We start from the raw sequence: 16,112 nt of genomic DNA, 5'->3' as shown, positions 1-16,112 counted from the left end.
TTGCTTTTTTTACCTATTCCTTTTTAGGGATTTAATCCCACAAACTCTCTGTGCACTTATTTCACATCTTCAATTTCCTACATACGGATATGGGATTTAGTAAAGTCAATGTCACACCAGGCTTCAGCTCAGGAAAAAGAAACAACTGACTTACTGCCTGAAAGCAGAGAATTGGTAACGAGACAAAAAGCAGTTCTAATGGTCACTTAAACATATTCAGTTATCAGAAGGAAGGTTATTTCTACTGCTATTTGGTCAGATAGCTCTGTGAGAAACGTGTAATTGCTACCACACTTAAACTAAAAAGTGGTTTGGAAAAGGGTCACTTCTCAGGCTGTTCTTGCTGTGTTTGTGACAGGTACAAAGTTGCTCCCACTATCTTTATTTGCATATGTTTCAAAGGAACGATTAGACAGTCACAATGTGGTGTTTCCCTCTAAGTCATTCATCCTCCCCCAACCACAAACTGCTGGCAGCTTCTTCGTAACCCATTCAACTTTTCTTCTCTGGTTTAGCAAACAGTAGTTCATAAGCCAAGCTCTTACCCAAGAGACCACACATTCAGCCTTTCCCTCAGTCCAGTTGAGGTTATGCGTTACCTGTGCAACATGGGATTTGCCTCCACACTCCATTTCCCATTAGCAGAGAGACACAAGTTGGGTCCTTCTGTGATGGTATGGTGCCTTGCAGGGAAAAAGAGGCCACCTTTCTTTGCCTTTCACAACAGGAAAGTCAGTCTTCAACAAACTTTGTTTGTTTGATCCAACCTTCCACAAACCTGTGAAGAGGGCAGCCTCTTTTCCCATGCCTTCTGAGACAGGATTCCTCTAGAGGAGAGACTGACCAGTCCCCAGGGACAGTTGTCAATGCTTGCCACGCAGTTCTTGTTCTCAAAAAGAATACCTTCAGCTTCACACTATTCTTTGTCTTACACCTTTGGTTGGGAAGATGGTTTCTCATGGGCTTCTACTGCTTGAAAACAGGGGTATTTGATTTCTGTTAACCCAGTCTCGGTGAAAACAGGATTTTGGTCAGCATTTGAGTTTGAAATTTTTCAAGGATTATAGAATCATAGGACAGTTAAGGTTGGAAGGGACCTTAAAGATCACCTAGTTGCACCCCCCCTGCCATGAGCAGGGACATCCCACTGGATCAGGCTGCCCGAGGCCCCATCCTACCTGGCCTTGAGCACTTCCAGGGATGGGGCAGCCACAGGTTCCCTGGGCAACTTGGGCCAGTGCCTCACCACCCTCGCAGTGAAGAAATTCTTCCCAATGTCCAGTCTTAACCTGCCCCTCTCCAGTTTATACTCATACAGAATATTCTTGGCATGTTGGTAGAACATTCTTTGTATGTTGGTAGAATATTCTTAGTAGAAGAATAAAGAGTTGGGCATAGAGCAATTTTATTCTGAGTTGAGTGGCACTGAAATGTGTCTCTGCTGTTAACCTCTGCTCTTCCCCCTCCTCTCTTTTTTCCCCTTTCATTGTCAGTGGGAAAGATAGGTCAGAGGGGAAGGCGTATGACCCTGAAGTCTTTGTTGGAACGAAAGAGATTTTTCCTAAGGTGCATATATCTAGTCAGATAGGAGAACGTGGGCACTTGGGAGAGGGTTTGAGCTTTTGGTTTTGCCACCTAGACAATCAAATCAATAAATCCAAAGGCTGACCAAGCTGTACAAACAGCTGCGAACCAGCCTCGTCCCATAAGCGCCGTGGCTTACATACACCCCAAGTGCCCTCGGCTGATAAAGGCGCGAGGCGAGCGCCGCCGCTCCGCTCCCCGCGGGGCAGACACCGCAGCCCCGGCCCGCGCCGATGCGCTAAGGCGGCGGGGCGTTCCCGGGGGCGGGCGGTGCCGCTGCGTCCGCGGCCGACAGGGGGCGCTCGGCCGGCAGCGCGCAGTTGGCAGCGCCGCGCCCGCCACTGAGGGTCGCGGTCCAGACTGCGCGGAGGGGAACCCGCCCGGAGGGGCGCAGGTAAAGCACAGCGGGATGCAGTGGGTCGGATCTGGGGCGGTCTCTGTGAGTGCGGGAGGTCAGTGTCCCAGCGCTGCGCCGTCCCGCTCAGCCCCAATGGAAGTGCCGTCCTCCCCCCGCCCCGCTACCGTCTCCTTCCAGCGCCGCGGTGGGAGCATCTTCCTCTCTCCCTCTCCCACCCTCTCCTATCCTGTCTCACCCTATCCTACCCTATCCTGTCCGAAGCGGCAGGTGGGCTCCGTGCAAGGGGACGGGAGCTCCTGGCTCCCAGGGTACCCCCGCCGGCTGGCCCGCAGCCCGGGCGAAGGTGCCTTTTCCCCAAGGGCTTTCCCGCTCCGCCTTGGAAGGTCGGCGGCTCCGTGCTTTCCCCCCTGAGCTCCAGGGGTTTGCTGGGTCTTGCTCAGGGAGCCGTCTGGTTCTGCAGACCTGTTGCCGCACGGTTGCCTGAAGCTGTCGGGATCCAGGCACATCCAGGCATGGTGCAAGGCGACTCCTGCCCCGGGTTAAAGACAGAAAGGAGAAGGCCCGTAAGTTGTTAGTCTTGGGTTTGGATTGTTTTTCCCCCTTCAACCCTGTTTATTCAAACCCAGCAAGGTGTCTCCTACCCAGCCTGCTCGTCCTGCTGCCTTTCCCGTACTCCGACACAGGGAGGTGAGGTCCGGAGCCCTGACTGCTGGTCCTATTCTACGTGTGCTGAGCAAAGGGATGGGAGCCTCAGCTCCGCAGGCTCAGAGTTTGCCTTCTGCTATGGCAAACGCTGAGGCGCAGTCCATTGAAAACGGCGGTATTGCTGCACTTCTCTTAGTGTTTGGGATGAAGTTAGTGTTGGATGAAGAAACTTGTCGTGCAGCTGCTCTGCCCAGGTCTTTTAGCTGTGAAGAGACAGGCTCAAGATGCGGGAGTTTGCTTTTAGTTCATAAGGTTGCTCAATGAAGAACAGTTTGTGTTAAACTCCTTGTTCACCAGTGAAACACAAGATTTGAAATCTCTGCAAGCCTTTCCAGCATCAATGTCACAGCCTGCAAGCGGTCTCTCAGAGCCTGACCCAGGGCTTGTTATGGAGATATGAAAAATTGCTGGTGCAAGAACCGACAAACCCTGGAAGTGTGCACTGTTGGCTTAGAAGAGAACAACTACAATGCAAGCACAGAGTGCTTCTGGTTGGCAGGGGCTCCTGGAGAGTCCTGCTTGCACCTGAATGGCCCTGCAGATCATTGTTTTTTCTGCCAGCTGGCATTTCACAGAATCACTAGGTTGGAAAAGACCTCCAGGCTCATCGAGTCCAACCATTCGTTACAACCACTAAACCATGCCCCTGAGCATCTCATCCACCTACCTTTTAAATACCTCCAGGGATGGGGACTCAACCACCTCCCTGGGCAATTTGTCCCAGTGCCATTTAAAGATGTAGAGGCCTTCTTGCTCCCACTTGATGGTCAGATCAACCTGTTCTGGGGCTGGTTGTGGGCAGCTGCCATAAACAAAATGTTGTGATTGATGCAGGGGCATGCCCTAAACCAAGCTAAAGCAAGAACATTTTACCTGTATGATTATCAGATGGATACAGGATGGTTGAGGATTCTTCCCACCCCTGCGCAGATTGTGGTAATTTCTTATATAGGCAACAGGATTGTTTCTATTCTCCAATTGTATTTTTACACACAGATGTGATTAGTATCTATTGAGGGATGTTGATGAGAAGATCTGCAAGATAGTCTTCTGAGATTGGAGAGTTTATGGCCCTCTCCTCCACAATGTTCTGGTTTGAGCTAAATTAGAGTCAATTTTGCAACTTTAACAGGGTTGCTCTAAGTAACTTCATTCTCTGAAAGCTACCTGCATGTTTTTGAGACAGAGCTGCTCCTTACGAGTGATGCCCTCCACACAAGGCATTGGTATGCAAAAGGGCCAATGCTTATACTTATTTCTATATCAACCAAGGCTATCCTTATGCTGGCAGGAAAAGGGCCACACCTGCAATGAGAAGCAAACAGGACAGGTGATCTTAAACTGATCAACGGAGTATTCCATCCCATAAGGATCATGCTCAGTAAAAATGAGAGATTATGAGAGTCTCTATACTTTTTTTGCGATGATCAGTGTCCAGTGAAGACCTTCTCTGTCCATGGCTGCTGATCCCAGATCCGTGCATTCCTGAATCCAGTTCCTGAGCTCAGTTCCCTCCTAGCCATGGACCCATTTGCTCATATCTACTCTGCAGTATTTTTGGTGATATATAGTCATTGAGAAGTGGGATGAGGGCACAATGTCATATATTTGTTTATATTTTATTACTTTCTAATTATTTTCATCATTGTTATTACTATTAATATAATTTCATTAAAACTGTAGTTTTAGTTTCCAACTCACAAGTTTTTTTCCTCTCATTTTCCATTCCCCTATCTCTGGGAGTTAAGGGGTGGTGGTGTCAGATTTGGGAGCTCAATTACATGGTTTTAGCTGCCAAAATTAGCTGGGTTTGGGCTAAACCATGACACAACATAACAAAGCACGTTGTTCTAAGATTTGCAGACTCTTCTGAGTGAACGTATGTTTGTGATGATTTTGTTTCTCCCCTCTGTGAGGTAGAGAACAGAGCATTCCTGGAAAAAGGAAATAAACTGTTCTTTTGTAACAGAGATTATGCACCTGTCAAAGAGGAGCATAGGATAGAAAGAAGAGGAACACTGGTAGACAGGGTACAGTCAAGCACTACTAAGTTCCAGAAGGCATTGAAGAGCAAAAGGACATGAATGCAAAATAGCTTGATACTGTTTGGCATCAAGCAGCCTGGAATGATGATTTAGCGTTATTTGCCACAGTGCTAGTGCAGTAGCTGGTGCTGCTTAGAGCCTAATAGTAAGTGATGTGAAACTTGGGACTGGACCAAATTGCTTCAGCTCCTTTGCTGATATTTCTCTCATAATAAATGTTTCTTTATCAGCTGCCAGCAAAGTACTCAGAGTTCTTTGAGATCCCCGAGGAAGGTACTCATATTCTGGAACAGAAACCAAGAGAAGCAGAGAGGGCCAAGTTCCACGGGAGCATGGATCACAGAGACACTTGGATTAGCAGTTGTTTAAAAATGTTATGGGGAAAAATGTGGTACTGTTCTTTGTTTAATATTCGGTCTTTATCATGACTCGGGTCTGAAATCTCAGACAGAGTAGTTTAGAGACAAACCACAATGTTATTTCCATTCTTCTGCTTTAGGATGTTATCTCAAGGTTAGATGCTTCAGTTGTACCTTTGGTAGATATGAGTCTTGTCAGCCTCTTCTGCCCCAGGGACTTAGATCTATGTGGTAAGATGAAGAAATGGTGAAACAAGTGAGACATAACTAGAATTTTAATGCTAACTACTGTACAATTAAATTTATTTCCAGAGAAATTACCATCTTACTACTGCTTTAAACTTCTTTGGTGATGGGTAATTAACACATTTGTGTATTGTATGACAAAACCATATGACTGAACTGTGGGAGTGGCTGAAGATTTAACAGTCGTTGTACACAGATTAGCTGAGAGGCTTCTTTAAGGAGATTTGGACCAGATAACAAGAGAAGAAGAGGTTTTACTCCCTGCTTTCCTGTGGCTGTAATGCAGTGTTGATGCCACACTACCCTTTCTCTTTTGTGCTGGTTCTAATAAAGTTGGGCATTCTTCCCTGCTTTCCTTTAAATGTTTACCTTGCAACAAAAGCATGGATTTTGTTTATTTGTTTTGTTTGGATAATTTCCTGTTTCCTCAGGTAAAGGTTCAACAAGTGTTAGAGCAGGACAAGAATGTGGGATTGGAAAATGGGGAAGGGAGGAACAGAGGGTGCAAACTTTTCTTGTGAACAATAGCTTCAGTGTGGTTTACCCCAAAAAGATAAAAAGGGCTAATCAAATAGATTCATGGAAACAAACTTTTTAAGAGCAGGGGGCTCTCTAGTAAAGACTTCACAAGATCTATTTGCTCTAGGAAATCTGTGTTCAGATGTAAGATGAAATATCTGCTGCTTTTGCTGTTGAGGGTGTTCCCTTACTGCATCAATACAATCAGGGGAAAAAAGGGAGATTTTGTATGAAGATTGAACATACCCTCGTGCTATCAAAAGGTGCAGATTTCTAATGTGGAAAGACAGTAGCAAATTCTGTGTTTAGAAATGTGCAGATCCTCTCGTACCCTAAAGGCAAGTCTTTCCCACTGTAGTCAGCATTAGTTTGGGATTTTTGTTTTTGTAATTTTACACTTAATACCATTTGGGATACAAAAAAATGAAAATATGTCATAATTATGCAGTTGTCAATTTTTAAAACAAATGCTAGCAGATAGATGGGTGCAGTTTCTAAATCAAGGACTGGAGGGTGTGCTGAACAGCTCTTGACTGGGTGGTGCTCTAAAAGTGATGTGGCTGAGGTCTGTAAAAAATGAATTTCTAATTTATTTCTCACCCTTTGGTAATGCATTCCACTCCAGTTTTAAGTCTTGGGAGAACTGCAATTTGTCTTTTCAATCTCATAACTCTTTGTATTTCAAAGTGGTCCAACCTTTCATTGACTAATACAACGTGGTACAAATGCTAGAAGTGAGCATTTCAGATGGTGCTACCCTGAAAAATGTGAACGTCTACTTTTAAATTGTCAAGAAACTGTCCATTTAGAGGATCTTGAAACAGTCAGTTTCTTAAAGGAAACGTTAAGTGACTTTGAATCTCTTCTAGGACTCTAATGTGAGTCTTAGAATCTCTTAAGATTCTCTAAGGTGTAAGAGTCTTAAAATACCATTTTAGTGTCTTTTTTCCCTTTGTTGCTGTAGAGAAGCACCCACTGACAATGGTAATAGATGGCTTGATAAGGTAGATACTGAAGCACTGTGTATCCACCAGGGTATCAAAAACAACAATCTGAAAAAACTTGAACAGACATTGGTTTGTTTCTTTGTGTCTGCAGTTACAGTTATCATAAAAAGTTACAAAAGTTACAAAAAGTTTAATTGTAAAAGTTACATGTAACAATCATAGCGTAGAATGTATCATAGAAAAATACTGTACATAGAAAGGTACAGCACTTCATTTCTAAATACTCCTGTAAGCAAAAAGGTCGAGATTTAAAGTTGACTTCAAATAGTAGAAGACCGTATTCAGTTCCAGGCAGTATAACTCTTTCCACAGGAATGGGTACGTTGCTTATGTATTTTCATTGAGGGTTAACACTGAATTCCAGATGGGAAATGTAAAAACAGTAACATCTTTTTTCTTCTGTATGATATAGTTAACTTGTACAGCAAAGATTTTTTGCAGAAAGTCAGCATAGGCGTTTCTTAAATGGCTGTTCCCTATAAATGCTTAGCTGACAATGGTCACTTAAGCTCACTTGGATACCCCTAATGAGTGTATGGCTTTACAGTCTCTATTTCCCTGCTTCAAAAAAAAATTTGTGACAATAAAACACACCTAAGTTCATAGGTGTGTCTGCTTGGGATTCATGAAGGCAGGCCCCAGGAAGAGCAGCTGAAGGAAGTGAATTTTTCCGTTGTCCCAGGATGGGCTTTTGCTCATGGTGCTGTTATTACTGAACCAAAACCTGCTGTGATTCCATGAAGCATTTATGGAATCCAGTAGGATGCATGAAGTTGTGTCCATTTGTGCTGAAGTCTATGCTGACTCTCGCCTTTTCAGAGCCTGAAATCCAAGTGCACATTTGAACAAAGAGAAGTGTATCCGGTGTAGGTAAGGGTACATAGATACAACTTGACATCGTCTTGCATGATGCATCGTGCATAGGGAAACCTCAAGTTCATGGGCTTTGGTTCAGTAGCTTCCTTACGTTGTGTTTCCAGAATTGGGCTATGTTAATTCCCCATAGTAACCACAGATTAAAAGCAGTAAATTAAATGATAACAAATAATAAATCAGAATTAAATGCACTTGGATGTATTTTGCTGCCATCAACCATCACTGTGGTGTCAATGTAGTTGCAAAGTGTTTAAATTAATAAAATGGAGAATCCAGAGATTGAGGTTGTTGGGGAATTTAACATTAACTATGTGCCAAATCTTATGCTCCTTATATAACCAGTTAAAGAACTGAGCTTTTAAATTGGTGGTTGGATATAGATGTATTCAGGAGTTTGAAACCCATTCAGTCCTCCCTCTCTGCCTTTAAAATGGGAACACGTGAGAGTGAAGTGGGTGGCCTGATCTTCTTAGCTCAATGTCTAAGTTAGATGCCTAAAATTAGGCAGTTGTAACTATCCTGTTGTTGAATTCCTGGGACCAGGAATAATAACACCATTCCATTAAATTGCTACATCCAGAATTAGTGTTGTTTTTTCTATTTTTTTTTTTTCCAAAATATGAAAGGATTTTGAAAAGTATGTTCTGTTCAAGTAAAGGAAAGACATGAGACTAAATTTGCTGTCCACTGCTCAGACTTCTCAGCCAAACTATTGAGATTCTGTCCTCAGATAATGGTAACAGCACATTGAATTTTTTTCTCTTTGGAATATTCCCTTTTTCTCCCCCCAGTTCCATATAATCACAGAAATATTTTGATTTTTTTCCCTCTTTCATTCTGATTTAATACATTGCATTTATGATAATCATATTTTAGGAATCAGATATGCTTAGAAATCTGAGATGGCAAAAAAAATATCCATATCAGTACCCATCCAGTCTTCTAATTTACAGAGAATGGTACTGAGACCTGTGGTATGAATATGGTGACTTGACGCACTCTTTGGAGTCATGAGGGGAAGAAAGGTGGGAAGGGAGTAGAAGAAATTTGTTTGCATCTGTGTCCATATAGTAAACATTTTCAGATTAATCTTGTCTGCTTATGAACTCAAAACAAATAGAATGGATATAGCATTTTTTATACAGCATTGTGAACCAACATATCCTGAAAGTCCATGTTGTAGTTATTGAATATACTGTATAGAAAGATGGGATTTATATCCCCATGGGATATAGAAATGAGTCTACTTGCATAGTAAATTTTAAAGTTGGAAATTGACTTTTCCAGCTCAGAAGCTCTACCTGTCATGAATTTTGAGTTTCAGAAGATCTAGGTCATGTTAAATTCTCATCCATTTTGTAAATTAAGATCTTTGTAGCATACAGGACTCCAGGCAGGTCCGTCTTCCTAATTCATGTCTGCACCTCATACAATTTTCTGCACTAGCGAAATTGTGCAAAAGTAAAATCTATGCAGTGTCCAAATGCAAGAGTTTCAGGTCGTAATACAATTGGAATGTTCTGTGGAAAGACTACAAAACTTTTCTTATTGTGCAAAGAATCAGAGAATCGCTAGGTTGGAAAAAACCTTTGTGTTCATAGAGAACAAGCATACCTGTCCACCACAGTAAATCATATCCCTAAGCAATTTATCTATCGGTCTTTTAAATACCTCTAGGGAATGTGACTTAAACACCTCCCTGGGCAGCCTGTTCCAGGGTCCAGTTACCCTTTTGATGAAGAAATTTTTCCTAATGTCTAATCTGAACCTCCCCTGGCACAACTTGAGGCAGTTCCCTCTCATCCTATCGCCTATCACCTGGGAGGAGAGACGGACACCCACCTCTCTGCAACATCCTTTTAAGTAGTTGTAGACAGTGATAAGGTATTTAATCAAAAAAAGAGTAAGGTGGCCAATCTGGCAACATGACATGAACTGATTAGCAGATTAGTTTAGAATCTGGGAAGTGCACTTCATCTTCTCGCATTCTGACTAGAACAGTCAGTCTTGCTTTACACTGAGATTTTACTTTTATGCTTAAGTTGGCAAAGACTGAAAAATAATCACACTGCCAGCTAATAGATATGTAGATCTGCACTGTAAGCAAGATGTAATTTTATTGATTTAGAAAAAAATGTCTTTTTTGGTAAGACAAACATTTTTGTTTGGGAAGTGGTTTAAATTTTATTAGAGAAACATTGACTCATTAGGGGCATATGCTGCTATTGCTGTGTTGGCAAAACAAGTATAAACAAGTCTTAAGACAGATACATTTTTCTCTAGTCTTTGATACTTCACTGTTCTGAGAAGATTTCTTCTACTTTATCACTTGATAAAGTTTTAGAGCCTAAAGTTTTAGAGTAGTAAAGGAAAGCATGCTTTTATGTATATATAAGAGCAATTCTTTATTTTTCAGACTGATTATTTCTGCAAACATAGAAAAGCTTTTGTTGTGGGAGTGAGAAGACTAGCTTGAATGAGTGAATCAGGAGCTATGAATCCATGCTTTTGTTTCCATGCTTTGGGCTTTTCTAAGCTTTGCATTACATTCTTTCCTCTTAAACTGCTCTCTGGAGTAGGGTCAAGGGACCCAGAATCAATGGAAGAACCATTTTTTCTCTAGTGACATAGAATATGTATGTTTGTTTTAAATAATAATAATCTAAGAAATCACTCCATTACAGGCTTTGTCTGTCTGTATCAAGTGTGAGTGTCAAAATTTCTTCTTGTTCTACTAACAGAGGCTGTCATGCTTTAGGGAAGGCTAAAGAAATTTTTTTGAAGTGTGGATCCTGTTTTGTGCCAAAGAAGCTGAGAAGTTGAAAATTTTGTGGCTCAGGTGAAAACTGAAAGCAAAATTCAGAGGCCAAAGTTGCAGCAACAAATCTAGTACAAGGACTAGGAGTCAACTGAGTAGAACTGAGATCCTAGATCTGAATCGACCTAGATGATGCCTAGGTTCATAGTGTCAAAGTTTTCCTGTATTTTAACTGCATCTCTACAAGGTAGATATATCTAGTTACTACGTGCCTTGGGAGTGTTATACAGCTTCACTCAGGCTCTGTATCAAGATTGTCTACTGGAAACTTGAGAAATACTGAAGAAAAGGGGGAAAAAAATATGTCTGAGGCCTGATAAATGCAAATCAGTTTTGAATCTAGATGATGTGGGTTTCTAGCAGAGAAGCTACTTCAGTTTCTGAATTGTCTGTTTCACTCAATATTATCCTATTTGCTTGCTTAAGGAGTGACAGTGATCAACTGTTAGTTAATATGTTAAAAACATTCATGCACCCCGAAATATAGGGCAGAGGGAGACTGACAGGTGAGGCAGCCTGAATAACAGTTGTCCCTGCTGCTTCGAGGAGCCATCAACCCAACAAAAGCACATCTCCACAATTCCAGAGGAGCCCAGGGACACAGTGGCAGACAGGCACCTAAATTAAGGACTCTGAGGAAGGATTGTTGTGAGGCAACATCATTCCCCATGGCCTGGGAGAGAAACACATCAAGATGAGTCAACGCTGTAGCACCTTACTGCTGGTGATAGCTGCCTATAGCTAGGGGACACATTACAGGAAGAGCATTTCAGGATTCCACAGCACCTGTTATGGAATGTTTAGGGGAAGAACCAAAGGTAGGGAAAGGGTCAGATCTGGGTTTTCTGGGAAGGAACAAGTATGTGGAAATAGAGGGATGAAGGAATAAAAAAGCACTGGTCGTGTGTAAACAGCAGCTGATCAATACATTTCTCTAGTTGTGTCCTGGGCCTGAACATCAGTATGTCCGTTCTTTGTGATAAACTCTTAGTCTAAAGTATTTTCCTGGGTGATTGACTGTTATGTAGGTGTGTGTGAGTATGGAGTCTTAGGGCTGGCACTTAGAGGCAGACCACAGGTTGGAGGGCCTCTGTGTCGTTGGTACCAGCAAATGGAGAGACCAGAATGACTGGGCTTAAGGGCCAGCAGCTGCACTGGGACCAGGAGTCAGGCGTCTGCATTTCTGTGGTGCCAGTGACTACAGTGAGTGAGGGTATGCAATAGGGCGTATGAGTGCTAAAGAATATCAAGCTACACTATCCAGTAAGCGGATAGAGTGGCCTGAGAGCTATATGTGTGTCTGTCATTGAGGGTTACACCCCAGGAGGAGGTGGCTACTGGGGGGACCAAGGGAGTCCTGGCCATCTGACCATCGTGATATCATCATTAGATTTCCAGAAGAAATTCCTAACTGAAACGTTTTGGAACAGGCTGCCCACGGATGTAGTTGAGTTACCATCCCTGAAGGTAGTTAAAAGACAGGTAGATGAGGTGCTCAGGGACATGGTTTAGAAGTTGGCAGGTATGGTTGGACTTGATGACCTCAAAGGTCTTCACCAACCAAATGATACTATTATCTACTGTGGAGGTCTGTTATGTGTGTGTACGCACATACGCGGGGGGGGGTCCATACCAGCAAGTAGAATGGGGCTGAAGGCTTAGTGGACCATACGTCCAGGTGCCAGAATCCAGAGACAGCTCCAAGGCAGATGGTATGACTGAGCCAAAGTTGCCGGAGGGGTTCACTTTGTACATACATGAATATGTATTAGCAGATCTCGATCCTGCTTAGCAAGAGAGTGTATCAGGAAGAAGATGTTGGTATTCCTGTGACTTCTCTGTGTCTGCCTGAGTTGATCTGATCATGTTTATATGTATGTATGTGCTATACATATATTTGCATATATGCCTACTGGGACTGCATGCTCAGCCTCACTACTGGTTAGACCTGGGGACACAGAGCTGCGGCAGCCTTACCTCTGTTGGGCCGCTGGATTCTGCCTGCCCTACCAAATTACAGTAGTTTTCTCTCAGCCAACAACCAGCAGTTCCAGTGGGAAAACCATAGTATCATCTAGGTGCTTATAAAGTACGCATCTCACCTCATTTGTGCTGTTGAGGTCTGTACAAGTGAAGGAACGCTTGCAAGGATAAGAAGAAAATATTGATCTTTATTGCAGTATCTGCCATGGAGAAAATCGAGAAGTCGCACCCTACCAGTAAAACAAAGGTAGAATACCCTACAAAGGCTTTTTGGCTTTCCAAGGGAATTTCCACCTGAGTGCAGTGTCATATTTTTTGTGTTAGATTATTGTGACTCTAGTGTTCTCATATGCTTGCAATCAATTGTGACAAACAGTTAGACTAGCATTATTGTTCGTTCTTCTGTAAGAGGGTCAAAATTTTTTTTGGCCACCAGTAAAATAGCGGTCATGAAAGCATTTCCGACAGTGATAGGAGATACAACATTCCTAACGCTTTCTCATTTGTACTAGTCAGTGTGTGGTAAAATATGAAATGAAAACGCCAGACTGGGTTACAGGAGAAAGACACACTTAGTTTTCCTGCTGAGCAGCATTTCTTTCTTTCTGGGAAGATTGCAAACATCACTATATTTCTTCTCTCAGATGTGAGAAACCCTTAGGTCTGAATCACAGAGTCCAATAGACATGATAGGGAAAGCTCCACCCAGCCAACTTGTTTACCTCCGGTTGCAGAGGAAATGTTTCATGCTGCATATGTTTTTAGAGATCTTTGTCAGTCATATTACTCTTGGGAGCAAACCTCTAATGGACGTAGCTGATGTTGAGATTAGTATGAAGTTTTACCACACACAGTTGAATTTATCTAATAGTTCGCTTCTACACAAAGAGTTGGTCCTGCCTCTCTTCTGTTTGGTGTTAGGACAGTTTCAACTTGGGAAGCTAATGTGACTGAAAAGACAATCCCCTTCCCTTTCCTGAGAGAGGTGGGGGCAGGAAGGACAGTTTGTTGCCTGCTTTTCTACCTTGAACTGGCTAATCAGAGTAGAACTAATGCTGGCACATAGGGATGGCCAGAAGAACACGGCTGTTAGCATGAGTGCTGGACCTGCTGTCATCAGCAGACATACTTCAGATCAATTGAGGTGATATATTTAGGCTTGGATGATCTGATTTGCTGATCTTAGGTGGTCAGGCCTCTGAGAAAAAACAATTATTTTCTTAGCTTTTAGAGCGGTGCCAACAATTTGGATCAGGTCTCTTTATGTTCAGACCTTTTTAAAAAGAGCCATGACGCGAAGAGGCTGGAAACTTTGTATTTTGAATTTAGGACCTTGTGCTGTGTAGAAGGCAACCTGAAGCAGTCATGTAATCTTGTCTTATTGTGACATCCACGGTTCGCGTTTTGCAGGAGAAGGGAGCATTAGCTATATTGCAAAGTGTCTCAGGTGCTCGCTTCTAATACTTGATATTGAGACTGGCTGCAGAATGTAGAATGGAGCAAAGCCATTTAAAACCAAATTAATAAAAAGCTGGGAACATCACCAACCTAACTTGAGATTTCTGACCACTCTGTGTGTGCAACAGACTTCACTCTTTCGGACATGGATACAAATCTGTGTTGCTTGTTAGCCTGCATGAGTATTAAAGGCCACAAGCATGCATTAATACTATTCCACTTTACAGAATATGCATACAATGATTCTGTAGACTATCCTGTGTCATCTCATGATAACAAATAACAGTATTTCTGGTCACTTACTCTTCTGATGTAATGAAAATTTCTTTGAGTTGCTGACAAATCCTTTGTGTTTCATCACGGCAGTTTGTATGTACGAAATATCTTGAACAATGCAGGATGACTGTAGGAAGACTACTGACTGAGTAGTTATGCAGAGTTGCCCAGACATGGTGAGATGAAGACCTAACTCTCTGTGCCAGATGTGATTATAGTTTTTAAAATTTTATTTTGTGAGCTAATGGAGCCTGATTTGTGACCTCCTTTCACTCCATTCTCAAGGGAAGAACTATTTGTACTGTGTGCTTTGCTACTTAGGATTTTGTAGATGGGTTTCCTAAGCACTTTCTCAGTCTTTGCTTAATAGAGATTGTTTGGACTGTATGTAAGCAGATTGCATTTGGAAGTAGTGAATTGGCACATGTGCTTTTTAATGCAATGCAGTTAGTCAGTGGTGTAGGCATTTGATGCCAGTGCTTATTTTGAAACTGCTCAGCACATGGCAGAGCAGTGTTTGGGACAGTATCTGAACACAGGAACTGTTGATGTTCTGAAACTGTGAACTGCTTCACCATAAAGCTTATTTCAAAGCCCATATGAACGACAGCTTTAAAACTCTAGATGGAATGAAGAGTATAGGTTGCCAGGTTTCTGTGTGGACACTTGCACGTTCATGTGCCAAAATGGGCTGCAGTGCTATAAACATACTCAACAAAATTGCATGGTGACTAACACTCACCAAACCGTGACACCCTCACCCTCAGAGGTCTAGCAGTCACCTTCTCTGGACAATAACATAGTTATATGGATGTGTGTCAGTGCTTTGGTTTGTGTTAATGTTGAATGCTGCAAGCAGAAGCAGCTCTGGGCCCCACACCTCACCCTGTTTCTAACAGTGAAGTTAAGTTTCTGAAGAGACTGATGGTCTCCTGGAAAAACTAAAGCTGGATTCAGTGAATTAGTCCCCATGTAGTCCAGTACTGCAGTTGTCTGAAAAATAACCTGACCTGGAGACCCTGAGAGCTGTGAACTTTTTTAAAGCTTCTTCCTTAAATGCCATTGTTGCTTCTGTAGAGATTTAGAGTAGGATATTAGCAGTAATGAGGAGAGAGAGGAATTCAAACCAGTAACAGTATTTTATTGTCAGATGTAAAATACACATCTATCATGTGAGAACACACTGAGGGGCCTACAAGAATTTCATTATGAATATGCCTTCGGGTTGCTCTTTATGCAGTGGGATTTGTCTGCCGTGCAGCTGCCATGGTTTAACCCAAGTCAAGTAATCATCCCACAGCCATTCACTTACTCCCTCCCCTGGTGGGATGAGGGAGCAAATCAGGTGAGTAAAAGCGAGAAAACTCATGGAATGAGATGAAGACAGTTTAACTGGTAAAGCAAAAGCTGCATAGGTAAGCAAAGCAAAACAAGGAATTCATTCTTTGCTTCCCATTGGAAGGCAAGTGTTCAGCCATACCCAGGGAAGCATGTCTTCATCATATATGTTGCTTGGGAAGACGAATGCCATCACTCTAAACTTCCCCCCTTTCCTTCCTCTTTCTTTCTCCATCTTTATGTGCTGAGCATCATAGCCATGGAATATCCCTCTGGTCAATTGGCGTCAGCTGTCCCGGCTGTGTCCCCTTTCAGCTTCTTGTGTGCCGCCAGCCTACTCATTGGTGGAGTGTTGTGAGGAGAAAAAGCCTTTACGCTTTGTAAACCCTACTCAACAATAACTAAAAAATCCATAGATCATCAACACTGTTTTCAGCACGAATCCAAAACATAGCCCCATACTAGCTACAATGAAGAAGTTATCTTTATCCCAGCTAAAACCAGCACAGCAACACTTCTATGTTGAAAAGGTGAAGTAAC

General features: G+C 42.6%; 1 protein-coding gene across 4 annotated transcripts in view; it reads left to right on the top strand.

The window, feature by feature from the left end:
- The first annotated feature begins 1,870 nt into the window (after positions 1 to 1,870).
- The window catches only part of MOB3B (MOB kinase activator 3B), an 88,747-nt gene continuing 74,505 nt past the window's right edge, over positions 1,871 to 16,112 (top strand). For 2 of the 4 annotated variants that reach the window (XM_054055256.1, XM_054055254.1), the window contains exon 1: positions 1,885 to 1,978. The gene's annotated coding sequence lies outside the window, so the exon portion shown is untranslated. Of the gene's footprint in view, positions 1,979 to 16,112 lie in introns of all 4 variants that reach the window. The other 2 variants (XM_054055255.1, XM_054055257.1) reach the window with 2 other exon arrangements.

This window comes from Cuculus canorus, chromosome Z (genome assembly GCF_017976375.1).
Source record: "Cuculus canorus isolate bCucCan1 chromosome Z, bCucCan1.pri, whole genome shotgun sequence".
Classification (NCBI taxonomy): Eukaryota; Metazoa; Chordata; class Aves; order Cuculiformes; family Cuculidae; genus Cuculus; species Cuculus canorus.
This window is presented reverse-complemented; position numbering and strand designations above follow the sequence as displayed.